This window comes from Hypanus sabinus, chromosome 9 (assembly GCF_030144855.1).
Source record: "Hypanus sabinus isolate sHypSab1 chromosome 9, sHypSab1.hap1, whole genome shotgun sequence".
In the NCBI taxonomy this organism is placed as follows: Eukaryota; Metazoa; Chordata; class Chondrichthyes; order Myliobatiformes; family Dasyatidae; genus Hypanus; species Hypanus sabinus.
This window is the reverse complement of record NC_082714.1, coordinates 40,839,366-40,854,514: the sequence shown is the minus strand read 5'-3', so window position 1 is coordinate 40,854,514 and position 15,149 is coordinate 40,839,366. Positions and strand designations below refer to the sequence as shown.

General features: G+C 41.9%; 1 protein-coding gene across 1 annotated transcript in view; it reads left to right on the top strand.

The window, feature by feature from the left end:
* The first annotated feature begins 978 nt into the window (after positions 1-978).
* Positions 979-15,149, top strand: part of slc29a4a (solute carrier family 29 member 4a) — an 81,396-nt gene continuing 67,225 nt past the window's right edge. Inside the window, exon 1 of the mRNA XM_059979535.1 lies at positions 979-1,018. The gene's annotated coding sequence lies outside the window, so the exon portion shown is untranslated. The remainder of the gene's footprint in view (positions 1,019-15,149) is intronic.

Sequence of the window (15,149 nt, the reverse complement as noted above, 5' to 3'; positions counted from 1 at the left end):
AATAAATGTGTCACAAGGTGCCCTTTGCTGGCTGGCACTATAAATCACTCTGATAACTGACAGTACAAAGATACAGCTTTCAGGAGAGCAATCCTGCCCAGTAAAGTAAATGCATCAGGTAGGTAATGATTTCAAATAGAGATTAAAAATATTGTTCTTTTTACAGAACTGACTATTGCAATTTGTGTTGTTTTCATCCTAATGTTCATATTTGCAGTGGAGAGTACATCTTACCATTCTTGCTACCCTTACGTTATATACAGTATAATTGTATATAAACACAATAATATCTGAGTGAAACTTTTCCAAGAAGGCTACTGACATACAATGCAAAATACAATTGGCAACACCTGACATTAAATTATTTTTTTCTTTAATTAACACATAACAACTTGATTGAATTTATTGTTCCTTTGTGAAACCAATTTCAAGGCCAAAGGTCTGTAATACAGAAAAGAAAAAGTTAAGTTCTTCGAAAGCTCCCTCTATGATTTTGGGATGTCCTTTACAGCCATTGAAGTACTTTTACCACCTGGTCACTATAATCATGGAGTCATATCGCACTGAAATAGGACCTTAGGACCTTTGGCCCACTAAGTTCCCAAGATGGTTTCCATTCTGTGTTCAAAGGCCAGCAATGCGGACATGGGGCGTCTGTGGACTGGGCCGGTAAGCCCACCAGATGTCAGGCTGGACCCCCCCATCACTGCATCAGTGAGTTGTCAGCAGTTTCCAGAGTTGGAGTTCCATGCGGACAGGAGGAACGAGCTCTGATGATCTCCTAGATTCGCAAATCGATGAGAAAAGAGTTCCATGCCTAGTGTTTGGGGTCCTGTCATTGACATGTTCAGAGTTTGAGGCCTAGTGATCAGCGGGTTCTGGGGGTCAGTGCTGACCACTATGTCCTTGTCTCAAAAAGGAGAAATGTGGAGGAGCTGAATGAAAACAGCAGACTTTGTGTTCCACAGAGCAAACCCCCAATTACTTCTCTGGAGGGAAACTCTACTGCAACAGACAGGTAAGCATTGCACTAAGGCTGCTGATGGAGTTTAAATAGGATGGCTACTCTTAATGACAAGGACTTGTGTGGTCATTGCAATGTATGGATCTATTTCTTTTAGAACAATGACCACCACACACCCCCTTAGCACTATGTATTGATCCGTTGTCCGCGTATGCGCATTGTTCTCTCTCTCGTTGTAATGTGAATACACCAGTTAAAGCCATCTCCTGGATGCATGCTTTTATTTACTTGATATCTATTGTGCATGGACACAACAAATTGACGACAAGTATGAACCTGAATGTCAATAAATATCATGACTGCACCGACAGTTGTGGGAGGGGACAGCAAAAGTTAACCAGCACAGGAAAGCTGAAGGACATATGAGTAACGGTGAAAGATGCGCTGAATTTAAAATAAAAATAACGTGGCAATGGCTTCAGTTGGGGAAGTTGACAAATCTGATAGTGCTGATGAAGGCTGGAAGTCATATATCGCGAAGGTTGAACTGTATAGTAACATGAATAACGTGGAGGAGGAAAAGAACGCCCCTACACTTCTTAGCTTAATGGGTGCAGAGTCTCTTATGCAACCTAGTAATCCCTGAAAGTGCAGCAAGCAAGATGTTCGACGAAATTGTTACCATTTTACAAAATCACTTGAGCCCTAAGCTGCTAGTAATAGCTGAGAGATTTAGATTTTACAAAAGGAACCAATCAAAAGATGAAAGCAATTTTGAATACACTGCAGAACTGTGCAAACTTTCCCAATACTGTGACTTTGGAGAAGGACTTTCTGATGAATTAAGGTACAGGTTTGTATCTGTGTCAGGAGTGGCACACCACACAGTCTTTTGTTCTGTGCCTTGTAAGCCATGAAAAATGCCCAACGCTGGCGTCTCAGGCCTGAGTTGATGTCTTCATCATCATCTTGTATCTGGCATGCATAGTCGAAGCGCTCTAGAGACTACTATCCAAAAGGGACCGAGCCTTACATGTCCCATTGATCATTGCAATATTGTTACAGACTGCAGCAAAGGATGCAGCAGACCTACAGAAAAAGAGGTTAGAATGTGAAATACACAAAATGTCACTGAATGGTGGAAAAAGCCAAAAATGTTATCAATGTGTTAATTCCTCCCATGATGCAAAAGACTGGTGGTTCAAAGAAAGAGTTTGCAGAAAGTGCCACAGACAAGGTCAAATAAAGAGAGTGCAAGGCAGACAAGAAGCACAACCAAGTAAAAAGTTTCAAACACAAAACTAACCAAACGTGTAAAGTTACCAAATGTAAAACAGATTCAGACAACATAGAGTCAGACAAAGGTGAACTGTTATCCCTAGAACTGCACAGTATAACTGAAGCAGATCACAAAATAACTTGGATAACAATAGGTGTGTCTGGAAAATGGAGCTGGATACCTGGTTGGTGCTGTGTATAATTCCAGAGACTAACTAGAAGAGATTGAGAAGATCTCAGTGATGCTAAAGTGGCAAAAAAGTGTCTCCTAAATGCAAACTGAAAGTAAATGTGACATATGGAGACCAAACACAAAAGTTAGAGCATCATGTATTGAAAGGTGGAGGGCCAGCACTTTTCAGACATGAATGGTGGAGGAAAATCCTACTAGACTGATACTCAATCAAAGATCTTGGTGTGACATCAACAGGCAACTGCAGCCCAAATGGTAGCACTAACCAGAGACTGTCACAGCTGCTTAATGCTAATGAGAAGGTGTTTGAGAACTGAATAGATAAACAGATCGAAGACTTGGCAAAAAGATGTTTGATTTGCCAAAAATTTTGGAATACACCCCCACAGGCACCATTACACCCGTGGGAGTGGCCATTGTCACCAAGGCAAAGAGTGCATATTGACTTTACTGGGCCATTCATGGACTCCATGTTCCTGATTGCTATGAATCCTCAGTTGAAGTGGCCAGAGGTTATGCCAATGAAGTCAACCTTCTCAGCAAAGACCGTCTCCACTCTGAGGACTATCTGTGCCAGAAATAGCATGCCAGAACAAATTGTGAGTGACAATGGACTCTTCCAACCGTTCATGAAGAAAAATGGCATCAGGCACTTCAAGTCAGCTCCTCACTATCCAGATTAGCTGAAAGGTTTGCCCAAACCTTCAAGAAGTCCATTAAAGCAATGGACAGGGAGGACATTTCTCAACAGCACAAGGTGGACAACTTCCTTTTTGTGTATCAGAACTCTGTTTATGTGACAACAAATCAAACACCTGCAATGCTGTTTATGAACAGGAATCTGAGATCTCGAGTAGGTCTCCTAAAACCAGATCTACGGAGGGAAGTACAGAATAAACAGTTCAGCTGGTTTCCAAGTGAAGCAGCAAGTAGTTTTGAGATTGGACAGTAATTTCTAGTATGTGATTATTGAGAAGACAAGTGGATATCCAGTAGGATAGCTACAAGAACTAAATTACTGATGTACATAGTGAATTTTGGAGATCAGACACGGAGGCATTATGTGGACCAGGTACTGGATGCTCAGCCGAAGAATACACCTGAGTCAACTGCATCCAACAAGACGGACACATTACAGTCACCGGACTTACCTCTCAGTGACGATCATGTCACTGACAGCAATATGACACCAGAACCCGAAAACATTGTCTCAGACAAGACACCTGCCAAACCTGATGCCACCCCATAGGTCCAGAGGTGCTATCCTGAAAGAAACAGAGCACAACCCAAAGGACTGAATCTTTAGAACTGTGAAGTTGGTTATAGACTGTTATTGTGAAAGCATGTTTATTTGGAATATGGGTTTATGAAAGGGAAATTGAATGTTTGTACATATTGTTACATGCCCGTGGGTATCTTGTGACTGTCACATGACCATGATGTAATTGAGTATCTGGTGAGCATTTTGTAATGGTCCTGTGATGGTGGGGTGATGTAATTTCCCGCCAGTGTGAGGTCACATGATGTAATTTTCCCACCAGTGAGAGGTCACGTGATGGCCTGTTTCAACAGGTATAAAACAGGAAAGCCTTGCTGTGACACAGGGTAGTTTGTTGTTTAATTTGTCAGTGACTCCATTACGCTGCGTATTTATCTCATGATGTAGTTTTGTTTTAAAGTGGAGTTTTACTTTCTGTCTTAAGTCTGAAAGGTTATTGCCGGCATTCTCACCAAATGCAGCCAGTATTGGTTTCTACCTTTGCAGTCCAGTCGGAGAGTGAAGAATTTATTGAAGTGCGGAGACCTGAAAGATCGAGTAAAGTTGGTTTCGTCATCGGTAATACAGGATTGACTTTGTTGAATCCTCATTCAGAGGGTGGAGGAAAATCCTACTAGACTGATACTCAATCAAAGATCTTGGTGTGACATCAACAGGCAACTGCAGCCCAAATGGTAGCACTAACCAGAGACTATCACAGCTGCTTAATGCTAATGAGAAGGTGTTTGAGAACTGAATAGATAAACAGATCGAAGACTTGGCAAAAAGATGTTTGATTTGCCAAAAATCATCCGAGATAGCTCCTGCATTGTGAAAGCAGAAAGAGCTGGACGCAGCCATATTCGCCAAGGAAAGGTCAGTGCCTTTAAGCCATTTTATTTCCTTCATTGTAATTCCTTCGGGCAAGGCATATTTCGGCTGGGATCAGCAGTAACGTCATGTCGTTGAGGAATTTGTTACTTCAGGAAAGTCTCTCCTAAATGACTGTGTAAATCATTGGGACTTCTGCATTTACCATTTTTAAGAACTGTGTTCACATTTATTGCTTTAAGATCTGTTCGAGTTGCCATATAGCCATTAACTTCCGGTTAAGTTAGTCGTTCGTTTACTTTTCATTTTTTTTCATTGAGCAGTGTTTAATAAATGTTTTATTTGTTTATAAAAATACCTGTCTCAATTTTATATTAATTGTTGCCATATCATAACAATATACAGTTTCATGTTGCATTAATCTAAAGGGGGGAGAAGTGTAATGTATGGATCTATTTCTTTTAGAGCAATGACCCCACCCCCCTTAGCTCTACATATTGATCTATTGTCTACGCACGCACATTGTTCTCTCTCTCTCTCGCTGCAATATGAGTATGCCAGTTAAAGTCATCTCCCATGTGTATGCTTTTATTTAATTGATATGTAGTTGTGCATGGACACAACAGATATCTGCATCTTGTATGGGCTCCTTGGTCTGGGAGATAAATAGAAAGTGGATCTGAGGCCAAGCAGAGAGATACTGGCTACTGCAAGAGAAAAGGGCCAGCTCCTTTCCCCATGACAGGAAATGGATATCCTCCTATATAGTCCTGGATCCTCAGTGCCAGATCATTAGTGACACACTGAGAACCCAGGCTGCCCTGCTGACCATTCCCAAATCATCCTGAAATCAGTCTGTATCCCACCGCAGCACAAGGAATGCAATACACCATGGTGGAAGCCTGTAGCACACATCAGCGCAAGCTTCGGCACTACACTGTAGTGTAAAGGAACACACCGTGAAGGTGAAGGAGGTTGAAGAAGTGATGAGCCTGAGGTACATTTGTTAACTAAAAACATTATTGTCTGAATGATTGAATGAAGAGAATCTGCTGACAAATCTGCTTCTGTTTGGACCTCCAGGCAGTTAATTAATATGAATTAATCAAATAGCTGCATCATTATGCAAAATCTATAAATCAATTATCAACATTTCTGTTATTTAAAGATGTCTTGAACTCACTAACTATTAAAGGCAACACAATTCAACCTTGCATCCTCTGTTCAAAATGCGTATAGAACTAGGAATTCCATAGCTTTACTTATTAAAGAAAAACACAGTGAATTGTTGGAAATGCTTAGTGGGTCAAGAAGACTCTATCTGAGTCTGTTGAATTCAATGTCCACAGGGCTATTGTCTGGTCAGAAGATGCCGTGCTGCTCAGTGAGTGTGATAGAGAGCAGTCAGTAAATGCACTCCTTACACATGTGCATCCACTCACACACAAACGTTGCCTTGTCATTCTGCCGAGGTGGCAGTGAGTGTGCACACTTCATTGTCTTCCCCGATATACCCACTGTTCTCCCTCTGCATTGCTACGCACATTCAGAGTCAGACACCAAAGTTTAGTTTAACTCTAAACTGAGCTGATGCACTGGGGTTAGCTTTACGGTGCCTTTCCCGCCAGTCACGGCAAAATGGGGACATGTAAGCGTGGATATGTTGTTTGTATATTGCATTTAAAGGAGGTACTTCTGTTTATTTTGTAATATGATTGTAACTACATTGTGGGGTGCATCATATTCTGATTCATGTGTAACCTTAAGTTAACTGTGTTGGTAATTAAAGATGGTATATCCCTGTGCCCAGATAAAGGAGCTCTTCGCCCTCAGTAAGGGAGAGAGATTGGGGCTATCGGGAGTTCACATCGGACAATAATAAGTATGAGCTATTATTGTGTTTACTTGTAGATGTCATTTTGTAAATATCGGCATTTTTCTTTTCAAGATATTCATTAATTTTTGAAAGTTTGATTCTTGATGCACCTACTGAACACCCTTGCTCTAAAGTGGGAAGCGAGCTCAGCCGTTGTTTCTTTGGTCATAGCCCATGACTGCAACAGTGACTTCATGCAGAACTCATTGGGATACTGTTGGAGTTGAAAGAGAAAGTGTTGGAGAAAAATAAAATAACAGGGAATGTAGGGAAGTAGTGGGAGTGGTGTGCAAAACAGTCATCCAACTATTACATTCCTTCATAGGCTGTGTAGTTCCATTCCTTACGTTTTCATCTTAGCCCCCAGTCTCTGCAATGTTTTGATTTTTCTTCACGTTTAGTGCTTTGGACTTTATCAAATTTAGATGTATCTGCTGCCCTCTGATGGTCATCTACAGGATTTTTCTTCAGTAGAAAGCAACGACCGAAGGTTGGGAGGAGTTCTGTGATTATAATTGCATTGTTCAGAGTGATTCTGAAGGCTATTTGAAAAGGAAGTGTTAACAGTAAAATTTTATTGTTAAGCATTCAGAAATCGATCCTAATTACCTAAAATCTACACCATTATTACACTACTGTCACTATTAATAGAAATTAATTGACACATAGTGAATTAGAAATGAGATCTTGGAATGAACAGATCTATAGTGATTCAGTAATTGATGTATTTTTTTTTTGTATTCAATCACCCAACATTGACCCAAGCCTCCACGTGCAATAGCAGAAGGAGCCTAGCCCGTGGATTTTCCCCACAAAAGAAGCCTGAGGCAACTGCAGATAAAAGAAATCTATATTCTATATTCAACAAATGGCTGCTGGTGGATTTAATATGGAAATTTAGTAGTAATTTAGGATTGATTGTGTGTTCCATTGTCAACTAAAGGTAAGTACCTGTGGGTGCACACAGCAAGATCCCAGAGAGAGCAGCAAGGTTAATGATATGATAATAATTTCTTCCATTGCCCCATCACTGACACACAGCAGCACCAGCCTGGATTCGATCTTGAACTCACAGCCTTTGTATTTAACACGCTGAAGTGTAAACAAACCAACAAGACGGGTATGTTCATGCAATGCAACAATCTGATGCATCACAAAGAACGGTCTTGTGCTAGTTAATGAACAAATAGATTAGTTACTGTGTTATATTTTTATGGTTTCTGGTGTAGTTGTAGCTTTCCTTCTAAGGTTCTTGCTTCTAAGGTGCAGCTGTTATACAACATATTGAAACATGGATTCAGCTCACAAAAGATTCCCAGTGCTTTGTGTGGACACTTCGCTCCTCACCCATAGACACGGCACCTTTTAGTGCCACCAGCCAATGAGCAGTGCAGGCGGAGCCAATCAAAGTGCTGCCTGCAGTACACTGGAGGTTCAGATTTAATTGTGTATCATATCCCCACACCCCCTTTTACAGTTGTATATTGGAGGTGCAGATTTAATTGTGTACCATAATAAACACGCCCTCTTTTCCAGTGGTTCATTTATCTCTTATATTGTTAATTCCAGTTACATTTCCACTGTAAAATACAAAGTTTGTGGTTTCAAGACAAATCCAATCTGCAGTCCATGCTCAGGGCTTTGAACAGAGAATTCAAGCTGTTGCTGATATAAATCTGCTAGAGAGTGAAAAAAGAAATGGATCTAATTATTTCTTTTTCTGCATCTGCAACTGGATCCTCAACTTCCTCACTGGAAGACCACCCTCTGTGAGGATCAGAAATAACACCTCCACCTCACTGGTTCACCTCAAGGATGCAAGCTTAGCCCACTGCTCTACTCTCTCCACACTGCGTGGCTAGGCACAGCGCAAATTCCATCTATAAATTTGCTGATGACACAACTATTGTTGGCAGAATTTTTAATGGTGACAAGAAGGTGTACAGGAGTGAGATTGATCAGCTGGTTGACAACCGTGCGCTTAGAATTAACTAAAGAATTGACAGTGGACTTCAGAAAGGGTAAGATGAGGGAACACACACCGGTCCTCATCGAGGGATCAAAAATGGAAAGAGTGAGCAATTTCAAGTTTCTGGGTGCCAACATCTCTGAGGACCTATCCAGAGCCAGACATATTGATGCAGTTACAAAGAAGGCTCAACAGTGGCTACGTTTCATTAGGAGTTTGAAGAGTTTTGGTATGTCACCAAAGACACTCACAGATTTCTACAGATGTACTATGGAGAGCATTCTAATTGGCTGCATCACTGGCAGGTATGGGGGAAGGTGCTCTGCACAGGATCCAAACAAGCTGTAAACTCAGTCAGCTCCATTACGGACACTAGCCTCCCCAGTATCCAGAACATCTTTAAGGAGCGATGCCTCAACAGGCAGCACTATCATTTAGGAGCCCCATCACCCAGGTCATGCCTCGTTCTCATTGCTACCAGCAGGAAAGGAGGTACAGGAGCCTGAATGCACATACTCAATGATTCAGGAACAGCTTCTTCCCCTCCCCATGAACACTACCTCTCTACTTTTTTTTGCACTACTTATTTAATTTAACTTTATATGTACTATACTTCGTAGTTTTTATTATTATGTATTGCAATTACTTCTGCCGCATAACAAAAAATTTCATGACGTATATCGTTGATATTAAATCTAATTCTGATTCTGATATTGTGCATGGCAATATGCATCCTGTGAAATGGGAGGAAAATACTATTAAAGATAAATCCCTTGCACTATATTTGGATCTTAAATCCTCCAGTGACCACCCATTGTAAATCATAATGCAGGATTTGGGAGGTGACGTGTTCTGACAAATTTCATTTCCTCTGCTGCTCAATCAGGTTTTTTTGATGTTGTTTACTTTGAAGATGTGAGTCATGTAGATAATGGTCTGAGAGCATCATTCACTATTTACTTTAGATTGTAGATAACATTATCTACTTATGGCCACTAATTTTTACTTGCCTACAAGTGGAACTCTTGTGGCATTGGTCTCCATAATCTTTTTTTAAGTGACATATCTGCCTTGTTATCAGGTGAGCCTTCAGAGGTGTGGAGCTGCTAACAAGAGGGTCAGAGTCTAATAGTGGCCTCAAGACCAAAGGTTTATTAGCACATTAACAGGAATGGTTTATTCCTGGTTTCAACATCTCAGAAAATCTATCCGGGGCCCAGCATATTAACGGTCACAACGAGGACATACCAACAGCTATATTTCTCTCCACCTCCTTACATCTTTCCCGACATTATCCTAATCAATCTGATTCAGTGTGTTGGCCTCTGACTATGTTGGGTCTTTTCATCGAAGAAGAGGTAAGACCTCTCAAAGTGCAAAGATCCAAACCTTTGACGATACTCTGTGTAGTTTATGAAGCACTGGACCTGGGCCAGAGGTTATGTGGGGTTTAGGACTTGTTGGAAGGCAAGAGTAGGAGAATCAGGCCCAGTTGCCCCAGTACCTGTACTCCCTTTTGATCCGTACAAATCAAATCTTTCTGGCTTTCTTTAAGTTACTGCCCAGTGTTGTGATGTGGGAGGGGCAGGAGTGAAACCAGGAAGGAAGAACTGTGATAAATGGGACACTAAATTGGATCTCTACTGTTTACTGGCAACCAACTATTATCCCTTATGTACAATTGTTGCTGCTGTTTTATGAGCTGGGGCTGAAGACCTTCATTACTCCTACTCCACGCCCAAGCTGCAAGATGCTGTTATATAATACTCACTGTCTTTATCACTGGATGTCACTGGGCAATGAAACCAAATTGTTAAAATTGTTAAAATGCCACAGAATTGCAGCTTGAGTTTGTTGGCTAAGTACCAAATTGTTCTGGCGAGACCTCTCTGCTAACACGCTAGATGTTCCATTGTTGCTCAGTAAGTTTTAAAGCTAGCACTTGGCTTTGGGATGCTTACATTGCAGGCAGTGAGACCAGCAGTGGAAAGGGTGAGCAGCTTCAAGTTCCTGAGCATCAATATCTCAGTGCCTCTGTCCTGGGCCCAACATATTGATGCAATCATGGTGAAGGCACACCGGCTGCTACACTTCATGGGCAGTTTGAGGAGATCTGCCCTGCAACCAAAGAACCTTGCAAATTTCTACAGAAGTACAATAGAGAGTATTCTGGTTAGCTGCATCACCATCTGGTACGGAGGCTTCAATGTGCAGGATGAAAGAGGCAGCTGCAGACAGTTGTCAACTCAGCCAGCTGCATCATCGGTACAAGCTTCCCACAGTTGATGACGTCTGCAAAAGGCGATGCCTCAAAAAGGCAGCGTCCATCATTAGGGGCCCTCACCAAGGACATGCCCTCTTCTTAATACCACCATCAGGGTAGAGGTGTAGGCACCTGAAGGCCCACTCTTATCATTTTAGGACCAGATATCAGATTACTGATTTCAGAATCAAAATCAGAATCAGATTCATTATCACCAGCATGTGATGTGTAATCTGTTAACTTAGCAGCAGCAGTTCAATGCAATACAAAATTTAGCAGGGAAATTAATAATAACAATAAATACAATAAAATAATAATAATAAATCAATTACATATATTGAATAGATTTTTAAAAACATGCAAAAACAGAAATACTATATATTTAAAAAAAGTGAGGTAGTGTCCAAGGGTTCAATGTCTATTTAGGAATTGGATGGCAGAGGGGAAGAAGCTGTTCCTGAATCGCTGAGTGTGTGTTTTCAGGCTTCTGTACCTCCTGCCTGATGGTAACAATGAGAAAAGGGCATGCCCTGGGTGCTGGAGGTCCTTAATAGTGGACGCTGCCTTTCTGAGACACTGCTTCCTGAAGATGTCCTGGGTATTTTCTAAGCTAGTACCCAAGATGGAGCTGACTAGATTTACAACCTTCTGCAGCTTCTTTCAGTCCTGTGCAGTAGCCCCTCCATACTAGACAGTGATGCAGCCTGTCAGAATGCTCTCCACGGTACATCTATAGAAGTTTTTGAGTGTATTTGTTGACATGCCAAATCTCTTCAAACTCCTAATAAAGTATAGTCACTGTCTTGCCTTCTTTATAACTACATCAACAGGTTAGATCCTCAGAGATCTTGGCACCAAGGAACTTGAAGCTGCTCACTGTCTCCACTTCGGATCCCTCTATGAGGATTGGTATGTGTTCCTTCATCTTACCCTTCTGGAAGTCCACAATCAGCTCTATTTACTTAGCCCTATGCATTTAACTTAATTTATTTTTGTAACTTAGATATTTTTTATGTACTGCTGCCAGAAAACAACAAATTTTATGACATGTGCCAGTGATTCTGGTTTTGATTCATCTATGGAGATTCAGAGTGTAGGCATCCAGGCCTTATATCACTTCGAAAAGCAGAATCCAGAGGTAACAATGCAGACCTTTTGCCTAATATTAGAGAACTTGCATTTAAACTTTTAAAAAAGGCCTCTTCTTTGGGGCTTTATGTCAATTTCCTTTACTGAAAGAATGGAGAATCAGGATGGCAGGAACTTGCAGGGAAAGTTAGTGGACATTCCATTGACCCGTTCCTCTCTCAGCAAGCTTGAACCTGCACTGCCCTGATGTGAAAAAGTGGCACTCCGGATTCATTTCTGGAGTGACAATTCCCTGAAAGGGTGTGATGATCACCAAATAACTTGAATACAGGACCAACTTTTAATGGAGTATATCATAGATATTGGCCTCTGGGATCCAAAAGTTCAAAGTCCAATATAAATTTATTATCAAAGTACCTATAAATCACCCAAGATTCATTTTCTTGTGGGCATTCACATTGACTACAAAGAAGCAGCACAAAATCAATGAAAAAACTGCCCACAAGATGGACAAACAACTAACATGCAAAAGACAACACACTGTGCAAATACACACAAAAAAACAAAATAATATTAAGAAATACCGTACATAAGAAATAAGTGTCCCACTTGGTGGTGCAATAATATCAGCGCCGGACTCCGGAGCGAAGGTTCCCGAATTCAAATCCAAGTCGGGTTGAGCATTGAGCTAGCAACTCAGCCTCGTAAAAACAAGAATAGCTTGCTACGGAAACACTGTCGACTTAAGGGCTATTCTTCTTCTTCATCATAGGAAATAAGTATTGACAAAATGAGATGAAAGTGAGTCCACAGAGTGTGGGAACAGTTAGTGTTGAGAAGAATGAAGTTATCCCCTCTACTTCAAGGGCCTGATGGTTGAGGGGTAATAACTGTTCCTGAACCTGGTCGTGTGGGTCCTGAGGCTCCTGTATCTCCTTCCTGTTGGCAGCAGTGAGAAGAGAGCATGACCCGGATGGTAAGGGTCCTTGACGATGGATATTTCTTTCCTGCAACACCACTCCTTGTAGATGTGCTCTGTGGTGGGGAGGGGTTGATGTGTGATGGACTGGGCCAGATCCATTCCTTTTTGTAGAACTTCCCATTCAAGGGCATTGCTGTCCCCATACCAGGCTGTGGTGCAACCAGTCGGTATACTCTCCACTGCTCATCTATAGCAGCTCATCAGTTTATTTTAGATGACATGCCGAATCTTCACAAACCTCCAAGAAAGTAGAGATGGTGCACTTCTCTCTGTGTAATGGCACTTCCATGCTGGACCCAAGTCCGATCCTCAGAACTGATAGCGTGAGGAATTTAAATTTGCTGACCCTCTCCACCTCTGACCCCTGGAGGAGAACTTTTGGTTTCTGCTTGCAGTCAATAGTCAGTTCCTTGGTCTTGCTGACAATGAGTGAGAGGTTTTTATTGTGGCACTAATCTTTCAAATTCTCCCCTATATGCTGACTTGTCACCACCTTTGATTTGGCCAATGATGATGGTGACGTCAGCAAACTTCAATATGGTTTTGGAGTTAGTCTCACAATCATAAGCACAGAACAAGCATTTAATGCAGTCAAGTGTGAGGTGTTGCACTTTGGGAGGACAAGCCAGGGTAGATCTTACACAGTGAGCAGCAGGGCACCTGAGGAGTGTGGTAGAACAGATTCATATTCCTTGAAAGTGGAGTACAGGTAGATAGGCTTGCAAAGAGTTCTCTTGGCACATTGACCTTCATTAATCAAAGTATTGAGTGTAGGTGTTGAGATGTTATGCTGAAGTTGTATAAGACATTGGTGAGGCCAAATTTGGAGTATTGAGTGCAGTTCTGGTCATATACCAACAGGAAAGGTATTAATAAGATTGAAAGAGTACTGAGAAAATTTACAAAGATGTTGCTGGGCTTGAGAAACAGTTGAATAGGTTAGAACTTTATTCATTGCGGGATAGAAAAATGAGGGAAGATTTCATAGAGCTATACCAAATTATAAGGGGTATAGATAGGGTAAATGCAAGCAGGTTTTTACCACTGAGGATGAGTAAAACTAGAACTGGAGGTCATAGGTTAAGAGTGAAAGGTGAAATGTTTAAAGAGAACCTGAGGAGAAACTTCTTCACTCAAGGGGTGAGAGGGTGGAACGAGCTGCCAAATAGATGTGAATGTGGATTGCAATTGTTAATAGAAGTTTGGATAGGGACACAGTTGAGAGGGGTGTGGGGGCTACAGTTGAGAGGGATGTGGGGGGCTACAGTTGAGATTGGTGTGGGGTGCTACAGTTGAGAGGGATGTGGGGGGCTACAGTTGAGAGGGATGTGGGGGGCTATGGTTGAGAGGGGTGTGGGGTCTAAGGTGCAGGTATTCATTGATGGGACGAGGCAAAATATCAGTGTGGCATGAACTAGATGGGTTGAAGGGCCTGTTTCTGTGCTGTGGTGCACTCTTGACTATATAAAAGGAGGAACTGTCAGCTCTTTTTATGAATAAGAACTAAATGGCAGCAGTGCTAAGTGAGTTGAAATTTTTAGGGAAAGGACAGACAGGTTCGGTAATTTAGAAAGAACCTTTGATCCATTGTTGAAAAGGAATTGGATGCTTTTGTTCCTGTAATTGTGTGAAAGCCAGTGATGTTGCGGTTCTGGTGCTGCATTTTGAAATAATGTGTTTGATTATTCTAAGGTCACTTTGCATCTTGCTATTTGTAGTCTGGGTGTTTCTCTGACTGATCGTCAGATGCCCTTGACTAATATTAAGGCAATTAATATTGATGCTGAATTAGAAACAGAAAATGCTGCATGCATCTTATTATAGTCACTTCTGTTTCTTTCCTCACAAGTGCTCCTGACCTGCTGAGCGTATCCAGCATTTCAGATTTCAGATTCACTTATTTATCCCGAGTACATCAAAACGTAGTGTGAAGTGCACCGTTTGTGTTAACGACCAGTACTGCCCAAGGGCGTGCTGTGGGCAGCCCACAACCGAAGCCACACGTTCTGGTGCCAACATAACACACCCACAATGCTCGGCAGGGCAAGCCAGAGGACACCAAAATAGAAAACAGCAAGCAACAAATCAGTAACATTGAAACAAGCTCTCATTCGTCCCTCCTGCCCACCGATACACACGGACAGTCTTCCAACACCAGGCCTCTAGGTCTTCAGTCTCCAGCCACCTGGTGGTGTGGGTCCTGAGGCCCCTGCACCTCCTCCCCAATGGTGGCAGTGAGAAGAGGGCGTGGTCTGGATGGCGGGAACCCTTGCTGAAGGATGCTGCTTGCCTTCAGCTGAGCTTCATGTAGATGTTCTCAATGGTGGAGGCGGTTAATCCGTGGATAGGGATGAACCACTTCTTTTGGGGGACTTTTCCATTCAAGGCCGTGACGCAACTAGTCCAATAGAGTCTCCGCCGCACATCTACCCATGTTCCGGATCTC